The sequence below is a fragment of the Labeo rohita genome, unplaced genomic scaffold (assembly GCF_022985175.1).
Source record: "Labeo rohita strain BAU-BD-2019 unplaced genomic scaffold, IGBB_LRoh.1.0 scaffold_1413, whole genome shotgun sequence".
NCBI lineage: Eukaryota > Metazoa > Chordata > Actinopteri > Cypriniformes > Cyprinidae > Labeo > Labeo rohita.
In genome coordinates, this window is record NW_026127575.1 from 1 (window position 1) to 20,169 (window position 20,169).

The 20,169-nt window shown below is 38.1% G+C and overlaps 2 long non-coding RNA genes across 2 annotated transcripts; one reads left to right on the forward strand and one right to left on the reverse strand.

The window, feature by feature from the left end:
• Positions 1–2,311: 2,311 nt before the first annotated feature.
• LOC127158247 (uncharacterized) lies at positions 2,312–6,285 on the reverse strand. Its single transcript, XR_007826102.1, has 2 exons — positions 6,130–6,285; positions 2,312–2,467 (listed from the first exon to the last, which is right to left on the reverse strand). It is a non-coding gene; the product is annotated as an uncharacterized LOC127158247 (long non-coding RNA).
• LOC127158246 (uncharacterized) lies at positions 2,970–20,085 on the forward strand. Its single transcript, XR_007826101.1, has 4 exons — positions 2,970–3,146; positions 13,232–13,350; positions 13,672–13,705; positions 19,964–20,085. It is a non-coding gene; the product is annotated as an uncharacterized LOC127158246 (long non-coding RNA).
• Positions 20,086–20,169: the final 84 nt, after the last annotated feature.

Sequence of the window (20,169 nt, forward strand, 5' to 3'; positions counted from 1 at the left end):
GTGCTATGAAACACATTTGTTTCAATTGCTTCCGCCACACGACGACGGCTTGTCAATCTACTTAAGCGCAAACTCCGACCCACAGCTAATTCCAAAGATATTATTGGTTGTGTCAGTGGCAGTGTTGATAACCTCCTACACTATGCTACACAAACGCTAAAACCAAAACCTACCCCACACCTTACCCTAACCTTAACCACTGAAATTGACTGCACGGCGGGATTGGCGCTGAATAGCGTGGCAGATAAACAGTTAATAAGATTATGCAATATGAGATCGTCGGGCCGTTTTGTAACTCCCCAACCAGACCTCACCAGAAAATTGGACCGTTTTAGTTACTTTTTGAAGTTTAGTTTTGAAATGTAAGTCAATAACAATAGGCTGAAGCCAGAGCCAGCGGGAAAAGTCTTTGCGCGACGAGACCCAGCCCCATTTTGGAGGTTCTGCCCACTTTTGGAGTTCCCGCCCCATTTTGGAGATCTCCGGTCTGGAGTTTTATATACTTGGACGGAGCGGCTTTCACGCCGAATGCGGAAAGCTCTGCGCTATGAAACCCATTCATTTCAATTGATTGTTTCTGCCTCGTTCAAAGCGCACGCGCAGCGGAGCGCGCAGGGCGCGAACGCCGCGCTCAAAGTTCAAATGAGTTAAACTTTTGCCGCTGTGCTCTGAAGGGCTGCACTGAACCCAGTGGCCAGCGCAGCGCTTTCCGCATTCGGTGTGAAAGCCGCCTTAATGCATCATACTGTGTTGAAATTTAAAACACAAAGGTGTGCCTGGTTCGCTTACATAAGCAAATTGTGAGCACTTTCCATAGTAGTCCGTGCTAACTTGTCGATCAGCCACTTTAGCCGTTTCATCGTCAGACTCTGGCTCGAATTGGTATGGTAAAATCGATGCCATCTTTTCTACGTGTTGACAAGTATCTAGGGCTGTCATTCAGTTGTGGCTATGGGCGTTTCATTCTCCGACACGCTGTACGCGGTAGACCAATCATAAAGGACTGCGCCATCTGACCAATCACAGCAGTGAGGACTCGCGGAAAGGAGGGGTTTAGAAAGACTGATTATTCGAACTGCTTCGCACGAGTCGTGTACGAATCATATAAATAAAATGGTAAAATTTATTTTTTTTTAATTTTTGGAGAAAACTGAAGTGTTTTTTGACCGTGCATACATATAAACCTGTTTTAGGAGTCTTATACAACAATATTAGCAACCTTTAAAATGGCATAATAGGAGTACTTTAAGATGCCTATTTGGGTTTGGGTTGCTAGGGTGCTCATTAGTGGTTGCTAGGGCGTGGCTAGGAATGGGCACAGGTGATTTGTGATTGGATGTTTGCTGCTCTGAGTCAAACGAGCCCACCCCCATGTCTCTATAACACTGTGATCCAAAGATATCCATCTGGGCCTTTTATAATGGCAGTTGCTAGGGCGTGGCTTGACAGCTTCACAATGATCTTGAGAGACTGATTGGTTGCCTGTGTAAAATGAGCCCACTCACATGTCTCTGTGACATTGTGATGCAGAGTTATTTTCAGTGTAAAATTCCTATGCAAGATACCATAGTAGGAAAAACGTGCTGAGATGCTGTTTCATGGATCTTCTCTTACCATAGTATATCTATGGAGAAACTTTAGCTTGGAGCTATTGCAGTTGGGTGCAATGTTAAATCTGTGGGATTTTTCAGCAGATTTTTTTGCTTGCTGTGTGAACATTGTACACCTGATCGCTTATAAAAGTAATGGCACACCTCTCCTCAATAAGCCACACAATTTGTTGCCTCTTTTAGGGCCTGTGACAAATGGTGCAGCACAGAAAGTTTGTAAGAAAGAAAAATAAGTATGTGAGTTAGTGATGGGAAGTTCGGATCATTTTACCGACTCGGTCCTTTGAGTCTCGTTCAGCAAAATGAACGAATCTTTTTTCGAGTCATTTCGTTCATTACGTTCATTTTAGCAAAATATAATTAAAATGTTACGTTTTACCTCCCTAACACATCTACTGCTTACACAAACATTGATCACAAAACTATAATGCTATAAGAAACAGAAAAGATTCATTCATTGTTTACCTGGGTCTTTAGTCTATGATTCGCTCACCTCGCCTCTTATCTGACAAGTTTTCGGGTTTGAGTCGTTCGTTCATCACGTGACAGCCCAATTAGCTAACCAACGCAGTCTGAGCCGGAAAGAGAATTGATTAGTTCATCTCTTGAGTCCTCGGGTTTGAGTCGTTCGTTCATCACGTGACATCCCCGTAATGTTAACCTATGCAGCCTGAGCCGGAAAGAGAATTGATTAGTTCATCTTTTGAGTCTTCGGGTTTGAGTCGTTCGTTCATCACGTGACATCCCCGTAATGTTAACCTATGCAGCCTGAGCCGGAAAGAGAATTGATTAGTTCATCTCTCGAGTCCTCGGGTTTGAGTCGTTCGTTCATCACGTGACATCCCCGTAATGTTAACCTATGCAGCCTGAGCCGGAAAGAGAATTGATTAGTTCATCTTTTGAGTCTTCGGGTTTGAGTCGTTCGTTCATCACGTGACAGCCCCATAAGGTGAACGAACGACTCTAAAACAGGTGAACTAATTCCAGTACAGAACCTAATAGGATGTTGCGCATGCGCGACTGAACGAATCACTCCCCGAGGCGACTCGTTCGTCCCGAGTCACATTAAAGATTCGTTCAAAATGAACGAATCGTTCAAGAACGACCCATCACTAATGTGAGTTAATAATAGTGATGCCTTTGGCAAGCACCACTAATAACAAGTTTAAATAACATTTCAGTAAATTGGCTTTCTCAAGCTAACTTAAAAGCATTATAATTTCATGGATAGGCTGTTTTTTTTTTTCTGAAAGTGGACTCAAACGAAGAAATGAAAGTGAAAATAAGCAGGATGAACTAGTACATAGTAAGCCACTGACTCACAAGTCATTTCCTCTTTGAACAAAAGAACCACGATGGAGGACTATCTTTATCCTATCATTGTAGAGGGAGATTGGAGGCCTGAATACGCTAAAAGTGTGAAAAATAAACTTCAGATTTACTTTCAGAGTAAGAAGAAATCTCAGGGAGGAGACTGCATCGTGCAATGTAATGACAGGAGCAACTCTGCTACGATTCAGTTCAGATCACTTGACAGTAAGTGCTAAACACACAATATTTTAAACCGGTGTGCTGTGAATTGAGCTGGCTTAGCCTAGATTTTATGATACGATCAGCCACCATGGATTCCAAAAGAAAACCGAACTGGCGGGAGAAAGAAGTGCTACTTCTTGCTGAATTAGTAGCGAAAAGCGGGAACGTTATAAAAGGCTCTTGAACTGTCTTAAATAACTGGGAGAGTAAGAGTGATTCTTAGCTTTAAGAAATTTGATCAGTTTCAAAGTACCAGTAAATTTAATTAATTCTCATCTGTTAAGACTAAAATGGCACTTTGAGAAGCTTGATAAATAAGGGCGCTAAACACTACACTCTTAAAAAAAAAAGGTGCCAGGAAGAACCAAAAAGGGTGTTTCGCAGTGATGCTACAGAAAAACCTTTTTTGGCTCCCTGAAGAACCATTTTGTGAAAGTTTCTTTGAAGAACCAGCGTTTTACTTGGGGCCATAAAAAACCTTTTCTGGTACTACAAAGAACCCTTTTTAAAGGTTCTTCGAAGAACCACTAAAGAATAGGTTCTTTGTGGCCCCATTTCTTCCAGATCAGACCAGACAGTCAGATCAGACCAGATCCTCACATTTATCATACTATATATTTTCTTTAATAGGATTGTTCATAAAATAAAATGTTTATTGCATTTACAGTATACATCAATGCAGTACATACATCATACATCAGTACATACACCTCGATACTGTGTGAGTACATGTTAAATAGGCATGTGCATGAGTACTAGAGTACTCAGACTTCACAGTAATCATTTTCTTAAAGTCAATGCAATCATCGATCACTGCTGTCAATTCCAAGTACTTGATGATTTTTTTTATTTTTTTTTGACTGGTTATGGCAGCATGGGTGGTGACTAAGCTCTGACTGGTTAGTGTTAGGACAACATGCCGTCCAGACTGTCAAAATAAATACCTATCAGTACTTGAAATGAAAAATTCACAAAAATGTCTATCCCTAGTGTATAATACAGTAAATAGTGTGTAATACAGCAGGGTAATTTCCCAACATTCATATGCCCTTTTTCCATTGTGTGGAAACTGCCACTGGTGGCTCAAAGAATTCCCGCTTTCACAGTACTTCTGATCAATGGTTGATAGGATCCTGTAACCAAAAAAAAAAAAAAAAAAAAAAAATACACTTCATTAGTTTTTTAATTTTCATAGTTTTAGCACAGTTGTGATGATGCAAAAGGACAAAAGCTAACGAAAAGGTATTTTGCCGCAGTAAGAAGAGAAATAAAAGTAAAAATCAAAGCAACCCAGTGCTATTTTGGAAGTTCATCCATCCATCTATTCACTCTCCAAACCACTTATCCTCTGTAGGGTTGTGGGGGCTAAAGCCTATCCCAGCATCTTGGGCCACAAATCCATCTAATTAAATGAAGTTCTAAACGTAGGTTCGGGAGGAGCCTAATCATTCAGTCCTGTCAATCATCATTACAAGCCTATATAAGCAGCTCTCATTGCACCGTCCCACCCTCCGTTCTTCCGGCATACGGCCCCGCCCTGTTTGCGACCACTCCCGCACTTCTCCAACTAACAATGCTCTGCGAAGTCACGCTTAACCCGGCTCCAGTTTTAGCTTTAACAAGGGTAATACAGCTCGTCAACGATGTCCCGCAGATTTGCCCAGCCGCCTCCATCAAACGCCAAACGCGCTTCTCCCGCCCGGGTATGGTAAGCTCGGCATCTGCGCACTACAGCCGCTACAGTTCCTAACGTTATCCAAATTACAGCTAAACCGCTTTCATCCGTAAAATCTACCGCTGTTAAATTAGGAACGCTTACAGCTGAATGTTTGAGGCACGCTCGTCGCATCAAACATTCATTTCCCACGAAAACAATCAGAAATTCAGCTCTGTTTACCTTATCCGTCGCTCCTTCCGGCCCACTCACCGAGCGATTTCACTTTACATCCCGAAAGGGTTTATAATGATCTCATTCTTAAGCGGTTTTCCTAAATGTATAATCTTATCGCATAACTTACACATCGTTAGTAGGGCTGTAATCGGGCCTTAAAAGTTAGGCCCGACAGTGCCCGAGCCCGACAAGTACATTTTGATTGGCAGCTTTTTAAAAGCCCGAACCCGTTTACAGCCAGACATTATTCAAATGTGCGCAAGCACACAGCTCTTTTGCCTTTTTTCAAGAATGAGTCATTTATACATGTTTTAACATTATTTATTAATGGTTAACGTAGGCTATAGACCACTTGGAAGTTGGAACAAATAAATATAAGTCGTCTCTTAGCACTCTAAATAGGCGTACACTTCGCCTATAAATAGGCCAATGCGCCAATAAAAAGACTCTTTCTTAACAAATTAAGTTAAGATAAGTTCTAAATTAAGATGGGTTTTTGGCAATAACAAAATTAAGACAGCGCGGTCTTGCGCTCACTGATGGTGCGTCCAGCAGCACTGAACACTAGTGATGGGAAGTTCGGATCATTTTACCGACTCGGTCCTTTGAGTCTCGTTCAGCAAAATGAACGAATCTTTTTTCGAGTCATTTCGTTCATTTCGTTCATTTTAGCAAAATATAATTAAAATGTTACGTTTTACCTCCCTAACACATCTACTGCTTACACAAATGTTGATCACACTACAAACAAAACAAAACTATAATGCTATAAGAAACAGAAAAGATTCATTTATTGTTTACCTGGGTCTTTAGTCTATGATTCGCTCACCTCGCCTCTTATCTGACAAGTTTTCGGGTTTGAGTTGTTCGTTCATCACGTGACAGCCCAATTAGCTAACCAACGCAGTCTGAGCCGGAAAGAGAATTGATTAGTTCATCTCTCGAGTCCTCGGGTTTGAGTCGTTCGTTCATCACGTGACATCCCCGTAATGTTAACCTATGCAGCCTGAGCCGGAAAGAGAATTGATTAGTTCATCTTTTGAGTCTTCGGGTTTGAGTCGTTCGTTCATCACGTGACATCCCCGTAATGTTAACCTATGCAGCCTGAGCCGGAAAGAGAATTGATTAGTTCATCTCTCGAGTCTTCGGGTTTGAGTCGTTCGTTCATCACGTGACAGCCCCGTAATGTTAACCTATGCAGCCTGAGCCGGAAAGAGAATTGATTAGTTCATCTTTTGAGTCTTCGGGTTTGAGTCGTTCGTTCATCACGTGACAGCCCCATAAGGTGAACGAACGACTCTAAAACAGGTGAACTAATTCCAGTACAGAACCTAATAGGATGTTGCGCATGCGCGACTGAACGAATCACTCCCCGAGGCGACTCGTTCGTCCCGAGTCACATTAAAGATTCGTTCAAAATGAACGAATCGTTCAAGAACGACCCATCACTACTGAACACACTTTTACTGCTGCTGCGACTGCCCGGGATGCATAGTTCTGATCTGGCTAATTGTGCTAAAACGTAATCACCAGAGGCAAGCCTCCGTTTCACCTCCTCAGTATCCATTTTCGCATCTTTCTAGCGCTAATCGAAACGCATCACACGACCGTTAATTTACCGGGCAAGCCGGAGCGCAAGCCCGAGCCGGCCCGAGCCCGTGTAAAATGATATAAATTAAGCCCGAGCCCGACCGAACCCGTCGGGTTTCATCGGGTTCGGGCAAAGATCTTCAGCTCTAATCGTTAGTGTGTAATAGCTCAGTGTCGCGCGCTCCTATTCTACAGCATACGGTAATGGTAGACACGTCAATCAGAACAATCCAATCCAACGCGCTCCAGCTGTTAAACAGCGTACGATTGGTACCCACATATAATCCCCACTCACTGCTTCATAGATCGAGCTCCCCCTGGTCGGATTACTGTTGTTTTTCAAATTATGCTTTTAACTTTGAATCTTCATCGCGGCCTAACCGGATCCCGGAAATCTCCGCTTTAGTCAAATAGCGCGTCACCAACTCTACAAACATTGCTTAAATTCTATACATCGCTTTATATTGTGAATAGGCTCCTTTGATTTGAGATGAACCACTTTAAAATTGCGATTATTATACCATATATTTTGTGTTTTGTGAAGTTATAATCCAAAACAGTGCACACAGAATACTAGGTTTACCGTTTACATTCATGTACATGGCGTTTTTGTAAACTTTGATCTAAATCAAATTTACTGGGTGCATTTCACTAATTGAGATTTTAATATCGTTTATCCTGACTACCCATTATCATGCCTTTTCAGATCCCCATCAATTAAAGTGATAATTCACATTTTACCTTGCTTCACCCAAAACACACCCATGTTCGCTCGTCTCCATTTTATTCCTTAGATGTCTCCAAGGTGGCCCCTAGCGTTAGACTGTCTCCACAACAAGGAATCGCTCTGGCTGCTTCTTGGTATATTTCTCTCTCTTTTCTTCCTAGAACCTTTCTTCCAGAAGTGTCCTAGCGTGAGGCTGCCTCCGCAACAGGAACTGCTCTGCCTTCTCCTTGGTATATATCTCTCTTTTCTTCCCAGAACCTTTCTTCCAGAACTGAATTAGCGTGAGGCTGCCTCCGCAAAAGAACCGCTCTGGCTGCTGCTTTGCATACCTATTTCTTTTCCTTTTACAACCTTTCTTCCACAGGTGCCCTAGCGTGAGGCTGCCTCCGCAACAAGGAACCGCTCCGGCTTCTCCTTGGTATATATCTCCCTTCTCTTCCCAGAACCTTTCTTCCAGAAGTGAATTAGCGTGAGGCTGCCTCCACAAAAGAACCGCTCTGGCTGCTGCTTTGCATACCCATTTCCTCTCTTTCTACAACCTTTCTTTCACAGGTATCCTAGCGTGAGGCTGCCTCCGCAAAGAACTTTACAGCCTCTCACATAGCAGCCCCAACCCATACTGCTGCCGTGGAACCTCTGCCTTTCCGGGTGTTTTCTATCCTTTTCTAACATGTCCCACTGGATTCGGCCCATATGTCAGCACTAAAAATATTGCAGAACTTTGTAAACCAAGCCCATCTTGGAGGTGGTCCGAGTATGGTATGGTTTCAGCCATCAATATGGTTCTTTAACCTGTGCATTGTGAAAACAAAAGGCTCCAAGCTTACTTCATGTACGCAAATCCAATTTAGCAGGTCATCTGATGCTTCCGTTTCAAAGCGATTATTCCTCATGGCTGCCTTTTCTGGCAGATTTCTTCAAACTAAGTTGCGAACTTACATTTTAGTGTCAAGCCCACAGCAAGATATTTAACAATTTTACTAAACCACTGTATGAATATTTGCATGTGACTGTCTCAATTGCGGCGCTACCACAGTTCTCTGTCGTGTTTAAACCATCTTCTTTTCCATGTTTCTGAAGATGGTCCGCTCAGTTCAGGCTAACTAAAAGTCAGCCATGTGCCTTGATGCTGCACACTTTGACTTATGAAGTAGAGTACTTTAAGTGGCTTGTATCATTAATACTTGATGTCTCACTTGTTTTATTAGCGCATTACATTTATTACTCTGTTTTACAGCAGGTTCATGATTACACTTTGTTACTTGTCTGCCTTCAGCAGTGATTTCTCCCCGGGCTTCTTGTGTCCACTACCCTGTGGTCAAAGAATGGCCTCCTAAGCATTTCCTTCCATTGGGACAATTCAATGGAGTTGACCGTAATCTATTGTCCCAACAAATGCAGATCAAGTTCTGCTGAACTAATACAGATAAACTAAACTCTGGTCAGCAGTGCCCTGCTATTAATTAATAACCCATACACCGTTCTCCTTTTAATACATTCAAAACATTTCTACTCCGTCATCTGGATTCACATTTGCCATTTCTCAGCAACCACAAGATTCCCATTGGGCTGTTGCAATCATCGCAATACCACGTTATTGATGAACCAACCGCAGAGGTTTGCAAAAACCGCAGCAACTGCTACATTCACATGTTTTTTCCTTTTTCTGTAAGTTCATGCTCTTCTTGTTCTACGCCTATACATAAGTTAATGATAATGTGTACCATGCTGATTTCTACAGAGGCTGCGTAGATTTATTCCTAACAAGCCCAAACAGACAGCGAAGGAAAGAGAAATTGACTGAGCGCGGATGATTACCCGCTTCTGACCTTCAGGTTGAGTCATATATTCGTGAAAATAGCTTATGCTCAGAGAAGCCCTGTCTTTTCATTGTTGCTTTGCTGACCAGCTGAGCTTTCTAAAGTCGTACTTAAACTTAAAATGATTTCAACAGCATAGTGAGCCATCCACCTTGAAATTTCTTTCAGGAAACTGTACGCCTCTCATTGGGTCTGTCTTCCAGACATTCTTCAGTATGTCTCTGCTGCAGCAGTGACATTTCCCACCATTGTCAAATCAGCTCTGTTATCTCTTAGTGACACTGCAGTGATTTACCCTAACAAATCACTTATTACTTCATTGCCACAGCAGTGAATTTCCCCCCTACAAAATTTACAATTTTACTCCCACATCAGCGATTTATGACAGCACTTGCTTTTACTGTCTACAGTAGAGCTGCTCATAGCTAAACTAAACTTGGTTAAACTCTGCATAGTCATCACATGCAATTGAGTCCTCACTGATCAGTCCTCACTGAATATTCACTATTTTTTGCTTCAGTTGACTTGCAGCAGAACTCGAATTCATCTCCTTGACAAATTGGCATCATTAATTCATCTCCTTGACAAATTGGCATCATTAATTCTTTACTATCAATCCCGCAATCCACTTCAGGCAATTTCTATAGTTTAAAGCTCTGTTAAAATGTAGGGGGGGGCACTTGATTTGACCTGAAATCACTGTCACAGCAGTGATTTCTTTTTACCGCTCTTGCAGCAGACAGTCACCATACTAAGCGCTAATTGTCACTGCCGCAGCAGTGATTTCTTCCACCATTCCCAGAGAAGATACAATACCAAACTCTATTACTCCCCTCCTCGGCAACGACGTCTCCCACCTCCTTGCAGCAGACATCATACCAACTCCTATTTCTCACTGCCGCAGCAGTGAATTCTCCCACTGGCCTCAGCAGTCGTCACATCAAACTCTATTGCTCACTGCCGCAGCAGTGAATTCTTCCACCGGTCTCAGCAGATGTGTAGAGGTCAGTATTTCTTCCACTGGTCTTGGAGGAGTTTCCATTCTAAATCACTATTTCTTACCTCTGCAGCGATGACATCCCCACCTTTCTTGCAGCAGACGTCATACTAACCTCCATTTCTCACTGCCGCAGCAGTGATTTCCTCCACCGGTCTAAGAGCAGGTATATTAAAACTCTTTCTCGCCTCCACAGCAATAATCTCTCCCACTTCCCTTGCAGCTAATGTCATGTTAAATTCCACTTCTCACTGCCGCAGCAGTGATTCTGCACAGCACCCTTGCAGCGCCCTGACTAATCTTCATATATTAATTTTCTTCCAGTTTTGCAAGAGCAGAGATTTCTCCTCTAATGAAAATGTTTCTTTACGTCACTGCCGCAGCAGTGCTTTTCCACCCCTCTCCTACAGGAGCGATCTCGTTTGTTAGCCCTTCAACTGCCTTATACTGCCCCAATCCGGCAACAGGGAAACGTATTCTGCACATTCTTGGGGGGGAGAGATAGAATCAATAAAGGTTTTCTCTACTCGTATCACAGAAACTACCCTCAGTTGATTTCCCGGCTTGCTGTCCCTTGTAAGCACTTTTTGGGGGTCCGAACTCTGCGCTCAAGCCGAGCCTCGGGTTCGAGCCTCCATTAAGGACAACAAGCCAAGTTTGTTTACCATTGCCCATTGTGACTGGATGGGCAGGCGAACGCGTGAAATGAAGTTCTAAACGTAGGTTCGGGAGGAGCCTAATCATTCAGTCCTGTCAATCATCATTACAAGCCTATATAAGCAGCTCTTATTGCACCGTCCCAGCCTCCGTTCTTCCGGCATCCCTCCACCTCCCCTTCTCCTCCTCCATTGTTTCTGTTATGTGTGTGGGACTTCTGCTCACTAAGTCTAAATCAAGAATACAGAGAAAATAGTAATATTGCAAAACATTACAAATTAAAAGAACTAATGTGTATTTTAATATATAGTAAAATGTAATTTATTTCTGTGATCAAAGCTTTTCAGCAGAGCTGCACGATCCTGGATAAACTGAGAATCACGATTCTCTCTTTAATATTCATAATGTTAAAGTTATGAATAAGTGGTTTGAATGAATGATTCAGTGACTCGCGCATATCTACTTCACTTGTAACATTACTAGATAAATCAGCGTTTTGAATGAATCTCTTCATTGAATGATTCAGTGACAAATAGATTTTTTAACAGTCACTTTTCTCCGTCTAGTGGCAAAACTATGCAATCGACACAAAGATTGTTCAAAGTGCCAGTTACTTTAAAAAGGGGTTTTGCTCTATTTTGATCGCTACCATAAACATCAGTGTTTATATCCGAACTATAAACTTTCATCCCAGTATTTATGTGATAACATGAATGACTTTAAGACAGAAATAATCTTGTGTAGTTGAACAGACTGTTTGTGAAGCTGTTTCTTACTGAAGCATGGTAAATGTTCGCTCTCTGCAGATTTGAATGTTCCATTAAGACTTTTTCAAAGTTTTAATAGACACGGGCGAATCGTCATTTAAAAATGGGATCGCATGGGTGTTTAAATCGAGATTGTGATCTTTTAACGATTAATTATGAGGCTCTACATTTCAGCATCATTACTCCGGTCTTAAGTGTCACATGATCTTTCAGAAATCATTTTGGTATGCTGATTTGCAACTCAAGAAGCTATTAATATTAAAACAGATGAAAACAGTTTTTGCCTCTTAACATTTTTCGTGGAAATGGTGAAACTTTTTCAGGATTCTTTGATGAATAGAAAGTTCAATTAACAGCATTTATTAAATGTATTAAACTATTTAGTAAATAGAAATATTTTCCAACATTATAAGTGTCCTCACTGTTACTTCTGATAAATTTAATACACTCTTGATTAACAAAAGTATTAATTTCTCTCTCTCTCTCTCTCTCTCTCTCTCTCTCTCTCTCTCTCTCTCTCTCTCTCTCTCTCTCTCTCTCTCTCTCTCTCTCTCTCTCTCTCTCTCTCTCTCTCTCTCTCTCTCTCTCTCTCTCTCTCTCTCTTTTTTTTTTTAAATCTTACCACAAATGTTTGAATGGCATTGTTTCCATAAACATGTTAAGCAGCAAAAACCGTTTTCAAATTTGACAATAATCAGAAATGGTTCTTGACCAGTAAAACAGTATATTAGAATGATTTCTGAAGGATCAAGTGACACTGAAGACTGGAGTAATGCTGCTGAAAAATCAGCTTTGATCACAGCGATAAATTACATTTTAGCATATATTCACATAGAAAACAGCTATTCTAAATTGTGATAATATTTTACAATATTTCTGTTTTTACTGCATTTGTCAAATAAATCCAGTAGTGGTGACTTTTTTCAAAAATATAAAAAAAATTGTATACAAACTTTTGAACAGTGGTAAAATTTTTAAGTTTTACTTACTGGTCATATAGTTCATAGTGCCTTAGGGATGTTGTCTGACAGGAGGTCCACTCCAACTCGGCTGGACAGCCACCAGCATAGAAGAATCTAGAAACAGCATGCAATTTGTCACAGAAGCAACAATATTTAGTATGCAACGCTAGGTTTATTTAAAGGAAACAAGAGCAGAAATGAAATTCAGAAAAGAAAATTATGATTTTTTGTGTCATCATGTCAGCATTTTAACATTTTCTGTAGGTGGTTGCTATTGGTAAGGCTGCTTTAATGCATTATGAATGAGTGTTTCAACTGTACCTGACGTATACAATTGAAACAAATGCAATTATTGTATTTATGAACTGTGTGGAAAGTATAAGCTTTTTGTAAATTATTATTAGTCATAATTACCTTTGCAGACTGTTGAAAGAAATATTACATTAAATTATTATTATTATTTCTAAATAACTGTGTGGTATAAAAAGCAAAGTGTCAGAACATAGTTTACCCTACTTGAAGAACTTTGAGCTTGTAGGCCTATGTCATATCATTGTTAATCATTTGAATGGTCACATTCGTTAATATCACACAAAATTATATAAAATTACTGTTGTTTTGTCTTTGTTTTAATGTATTGTGATGTATCTGACAAAACCTGCTCATTTGTGTTCAAGTCCGAGATGGTGTGCTCTCAAAGGCAGAACACGTTATTACCATTGACGATCAGCAAATCAAATTGAAAGTGTACAAACCCAGCGATATAGAGGAACAGACAGACAGAACTGGACAAAAAGTGAGTAGATTTATTACAAAATTCGGAATTAGGACCACGGTATAGTAAAACCTGGGATAAATGGCTCTATAAATTTAAGCCTTTGGATTGCTATAAACTATACTATAAACAGATATGGTAACTGTAAACAAAATGGTCTATCATAAAAAAAATATTAAATCCAGTTTTATGGTGGATGCCTTTAAGAGTTTCTCAAAGAAAATGGTTGTCATTTGTTTATATTGTTGAAAAGGGCTGGAGTAGAGAGAACAGATAATTAAATCTGCTTATTCAGTTCTCCATATACATAATTTTAAATGCTTTACATTTATGTGGTTTCAGAAGGAGCAGGCTGGATGTGGATATCAGGAACCAAGTAAGTAAATCATCTGGACTTTGGTCTCTGGCTGTTTACTGTATGTGTATGTGATCTTTTACTGATAAGGTTATTGTACTGATATTAGGGATGTATTTGTTTACACAAATTTCATCTAGAAAAAATGGTTTGGTGAGACAAACTTTTGAAAATGTTGTAAAGTTTTAAAGGCCAGAATGTTTTAAAGTTTTGAAAAGTTTAAAAACTGAGGGGTTTTTCTGAGATATCCAACTACAGACCCGCAGCACCAGCAGTTTCAGAACCGCAGCCACAGAACCGGAAGTGAGGGACGGAGTGTAATTTGCTATTATTTCGCAAGAAACGTCAGTCTTTAAGTATGCATGTTATAACGATACATCATGGTACATTGAACATTTAAAACATTAATCTTGTGTAATATAATTGTATATAGTTATTCGTTTCATATTATGCAAGTTATTTCCTGTTCATGATATTAAAAATAATGCTTGAAACTTAAGGGCATTTTGTATAAAATATACTTTAATCACAAGATTCAAAATAAACATTTACTCCAAAGCCAAGAACATGTGCATCATGCAGTTTTCTATATGAAAACTAAAACATTTAAATAAAAATCTAAACACCTACACACACAAACAGCAGCATAATTTTAAAAGAAACAATCAAAATGTATACAATAATGAAATGAAGATAATACAAAAATGATCATATTATTAGATGCTTTTATCCAAAGCAACTTACAAATGAGGACAATGGAAGCAATCAAAATCAACAAAAGAGCAATATGTAAGTGCTATGACAAGTCTCAGTTAGCCTTAAGCAGTACATGTAGCAAAGTTGTTTGTTTGTTAATATATAGAGAATATAAAATGAATAGGGCAATCTTTTTAAGAGTGCAAGTCTTAAAGGGTCAAGTTTTTTTTTTTTAAAGAATAGAATTAGAATAGGGAGAGCTAGAGGGACAAATTTAAATTAATTAAATTAAATTGAAGTTTTTCAAGTGAACAGTACACTATTAGGCCTATTTTGCCATGACAATCCTGCATAAATAACTCCACATCATCCCTGAACACAAAATGAAATTTGAAGGACATTCTGAAAGTTTCTGATTGTTCCAGGAGATTGTTGAGGGCTTTTTCCTTATTCTCTTCATCCATTATAAAGAAAAGAGGTTCTTCCACTGGCCCCCTGAGCAGATGTCTGTTGGAATGGAGCCATTTCACAGCTTCTGTCATGTGTCCGATTACTGGGAGTTCCTTCATTGCAGAATATTAAAGAAAAATGTATTTTTGAATATTTCTCATAAATGTATTATGTTAAGATGTGTATATATATATGTGTGTGTGTGTGTGTGTGTGTGTGTGTGTGTGTTAAGACATACCTCACCGCTGTTCTCTATTTGGAAGGGCCTCTTGTAGGGTTTCTGCACTGTAATATACATATCTTGGTTAATTTAAATTAGTAAATTCAATTAAATTTATTTATTTTATTTATTTATTTAATTATTTTATTAATTTAAATTGGTCAGAAGGGGGTGCAAATGTAATGGTGGGCTAGAGGAAATGTACAGTATCTACCTTTCAGAGAAAACACACACATATGCAGTGTTTGTCTACCACTGTTGGGCAAGTTACTTCCAAAATGTAATACATTATATGTTACTAGTTACTGTCTTTTAGTAAGTAATTAGTTACATTACAATATTACTTTCTCTGAATTGTAATGCGTTACACTACTTTTAAGTTACATTTGAGTTACTTTTGCCAAAATATCCACAGAAGTATGACTAGGCATTATAAAATACCAAAATGTAGTTTATTGCTGCTCATTATAGTGGAGGGTAATGAGGTAGGTCAATATAGCATAAAATTATAAAATCATGTTTAGATAGGCTACTGGTATGTAAGTCTACATTAACGCTACTTGTAGTTTAGGTTAAACACAAATAAGCACAAAATTATTACATTTATAAATAAAGCCGGTAAATAAAGCAAATTGTTATAATGTTCAACGGGCAATTCTAGGATTTTCATTTTAGGGGGCTCAGCCCCCAATGAGGGTATAATAACAAAAAAATATAAATAAAAATAAAAATAAATAAAATAAAAAATGTTTGACTAATAGGGGTGGTATACTATACTTATTGCAATATTCCACTGTATTGTATAGATAGGTATAACATTTGATTACTGAATAAGCCAAATACAAGTCTTTCTGATCTCACACACACACGTTTACTGTACAAAAACAAAATTTTACTGTTTGCATTTCTAGTACAAGCCTCTTTCCTTAGCTGAAGTATGCAAACCTGTTTGCCACATGCACTAGAAACAATTGAAAGTTAAATTTTCAAATGAAAATGGTAACAGGATAGTTTTATAAAGTATACGTTAATGTGCTTCATTTTCGCTGGAGGAAACAGCTGTGATGTGATGAGGGGTGAACACAGCGAAAACGTAGACTACAGTAGATGCATCATATTCTGAGTTTGCATTTCACTGTTTTTATTCTGAATCTGTTTTTTGTGAGTGAGATGAATTAATGCATGTTCACATTTAGTCTAGAATACAGTAACATCATGTTTACTCCCAATTTCCCAACAGGAGACTTGTCAATCAATAAATGGGGAAAAAAAGTAACTGGCGTTACTTATTTGAAAAAGTAACTCAGATATTTTCTTAGAAATTCAACCCCCCAATACTGCTTACAATATATTATTACATAACAGTTTTACAGTATACTTATTTATTTATTTTAGGCTTTACTATACACCAATGTGAATTAGGAAGTAGACAACAGTGTTAGAAGTTAGGAGTGTTAGAAGTTATAATGTACTTCTATGGGACTGTGTGTGCCGTGTGTGTGTGTGTGTGTGTGTGTGTGTGTTTGTGTGTGTCTGTGTGCGTGTGTAGGAGAGGTTTTCTCTGCATTGGGGGCATTCTGCGGTTTTAGACCTTCGTTTTGGTGAAAATCCCATTCATTCCTGTGGGCAGGTCAAAATGACCTGCGGGGGCATTTTTTAAATTCTTTTATTAAACCCACATAAAATCCTCGAATCGACTCATTCCGATTTTTCGGAACTGTCCCGCGAGGGACACTTTAGGTACCTTTTCGTTTACACCCCCTTAAGCTACTCGAATCCACTTTTTTTTGTGTATTCCTGGCCCAAGTGTACGAAAAGTCTGAGTCTCGACCCAAAACGATCAACGGCTGATTTTTAAAAAATCTTTAAAAATAGTTTTTGGGTCAATATGACCTGAGTGACGGATGATAGAAACATGATTTGGCCTTTTTTAGCAGTGAGGTTACTAGTCAGTGTTAAACACACTTCACTATATCAGTGCGAGCATTAACACCTCACATGTGTAGTCAAAACTATATACTTAATATAATGGATACTTTTATAATGGATACCACTTTTTTTAATTTAATTTGGTCCATCATTTATACCATTGTTTAATAAATTGCATCACAGAAAATTGATAAGCTTTAGGTTTGAGTCACCTTTAAAATATAAAAAAAAATGGGTTTGTATACTTTAGAAAAATACACCTTGTGTAGATAAATAGTGATTTTTTTTTTTTTTTTTTTTTTTTTTTTTTTTTTTTTTTTAATGATAAATATTATTTTTTGACCATGAATCCAACAGTTTCTTTAAAATAAACACCTGTCTGAGGGGAAAATGAAGGAATTTGTTGACATATTTTTAAACATACTTTTTAAAAGACATAAGAGTTTTGGTAACAGGACTGAGAAAAATTCATCCATCTTCCACTTTAAAATTGTGTAAAAAATTAAATAAAGTTACCTGAGATGGACCAATAAAGATTTTTAATAGTTAAATATGTGTATTATTAGGTTCAGTCTTAAATAATGAGTTTTTGGAAGAGTTTTGTAAGCAAATGGCACCCATTCGGTGGAATGGCCCACCCGTTTCGCCACCTCTACAAATTTTTACCATGTCAGAACAATTCGGTTTTCCAAACAAGTTAAGTGCAAACCTTGCCTTGCGGCCGATTTCATTGGTCAACTCAATTAGTCACCTGTCCGGAAAAGTTCAGACTTAAGGTATTCATAAGTTCGGTAATATCATGGATGAATCAGATCTCAACAAACACTAATGCTATCAAGATGTGTTACAAGCAGTGTTGGGAAAGTTACTTTTTAAATGTAATATAGGTTACAGATTACAAGTTACTCTATTTAAAATGTCATGAGTAGTGTAACTTTTCAATTACTTTTTAAAAGTAATGTAACTTATTACATTTGATTACTTTTTGATTACTTTTCTAAATTTCTAATATTTTCAACTGTCATTCATTTTGAAACATTTAAACCAGGCAGAGTTAACCTTACAGTTGCACTCAACACTGATTACTGTCACACTTACAAAATCCTTTATCACTTGAATTAAGATTATAATAAGTAAGGGATAATATGCTTTTTCTTTTGCGATAACAACTGACTGGATGTACATTATCCCGCTTATTGCACAGCTGCTTGCCACAAAAGTAAATAATTAGACATGATCTGAGTTGAAATATTTGAACGCAAAGCTTCCATTAAGAAAGCAGCTGCTAGCAAGCAGCAAGTTCATTCATACCACTTTTATTACATATTTTACCACATAAATAATTAAGTACTAGTACTTACAATAGTAGTTTGTTAGTTATCTTATAATCCATTACGGTGTACAAAACAAAATGGCAGCAACTGCATTTGTATAAAACAATAGAGCAAGTCCATGATACCAGGATGACTGAATCAAGAAACTGTACACATAATATTGAATTGAGTTTTTAATTTTTTATTAGCTAACCAAATGCAAGGCTTCCACAAATAAAACTTAACTTAAGTTGCCCGGATGAGTCTGTGTTATGAGCTTTTACCAGTTGTTATCAGGGAATAACATGAATTACCAACCAGAATCAAGCATTCCACAGAGCCGTGTAATAATTTAATTTAAAGCACAGCTACCACAAATTCAGACTTAACATCTCTTATTAACTTTGAGATCACTCTGAGGTTAAATACAGATTTAAAATCATAACAAGAAATAGTTTAATAGCTATGATACTGGTTTTGAAATCAAATGTTTGCATGGTTATTACAGGAAACACTGGAATCTAACAATGACTTGGAAAAAAACAATTAATCTTAAAAAATAAAGTATATGCATAAACCCAAATAGAAAATAAAACCGTTAAGAATAAGCATGTGTCCTATTCTGTGTCCTAAACTCCTGAAACATTGGTGTCTCATTTTAGAGCAGTCAATGCAATTTATGAAAGAAGTCAATTAAATCTGTATGTGGGTGTGTGTGAAAAAACAAAAAAACAGATGTAACCCCCTTTGTAATCATTAACATTTTCAAAAGTAACTAATTTAATTAAAATTTTTTTTTCAGTAACTGTAACTAATTACAATTACATTTATTTTGTAATTAAATTATGTAATTCCGTTACATGTAACTAGTTACTCCCCAACACTGGTTACAAGCTACTTAAGGTTAAGCTTATGGGTTTAGGAGTTAATAAGGCAAAGCATGATACGGAGTGGAGTGTAAATGGTGATAGTGCAAATATCAATTGATGCTATTTACACTTAGTGTAAATAGAATCTAATTGCTATTTGTACTTAGTGCAAATAACCGCTGCCTTTAATTAAATATGCTATATGGTATAGATGTTGGAAAATACTTATCCACAACATTTATCTTTACTATACTTCTTTATAAATGTGAATTTCCAAAGTCCAAGGACTGATTCAATTTTAATACATTCTAATCAAAACGTACAGTTTTTATTCGTATTCCTGGCCTTGTTGTGCATAATTCCTTCATCATTATTCAAAAACAAAACAAAACAAAAAACATTTCTTATGCTCTGACAGGCAGTGAAAACTGTTATTAGCACTGTTGCTAGAATTGTGCAGTTTATTGGGACTAGTTCTAATACTCTTGCTTGGAATAGCCCAGACAGCATACATACATTTGGGATTAAGTACTTTAGTCTCACAACCTCAAAGACCTTTACTATCTCAAATGTTAGAGCCATAGAGGTGGAAGGTCTTTGACTTGGGACTGAGTACACCTTCAGTCTGGTTTCGATATCAGACAATAGAGACCACAAAATGGGAGTTGATGTGACTGGATGCACCAGTAATTGTCTTTCAGTCTATCCATGAAATCATACAAGAAATATGGAGTGTGTCATTAAAATGGACTGAAATAGAAAGTAACAGCATAAAGAAATATTTCTATTCTTTTCTTTGCAGGGCGAGACCCACCTAAAAATTTCAAGGTTGAAAATGTGGGCGCCACATCAGTTACTCTTATTTGGGATGCATTTGGCTGTGAAGAGAAGTTTCATGTAGTCTGCTGTCAGAATGGAAGAAACATTCAGCAAGAGACAACAAAATCTGGCCCTGTGATTTTCCAATCCCTAACTCCTGGGAATAAGTACTCTTTTCACATTACAACT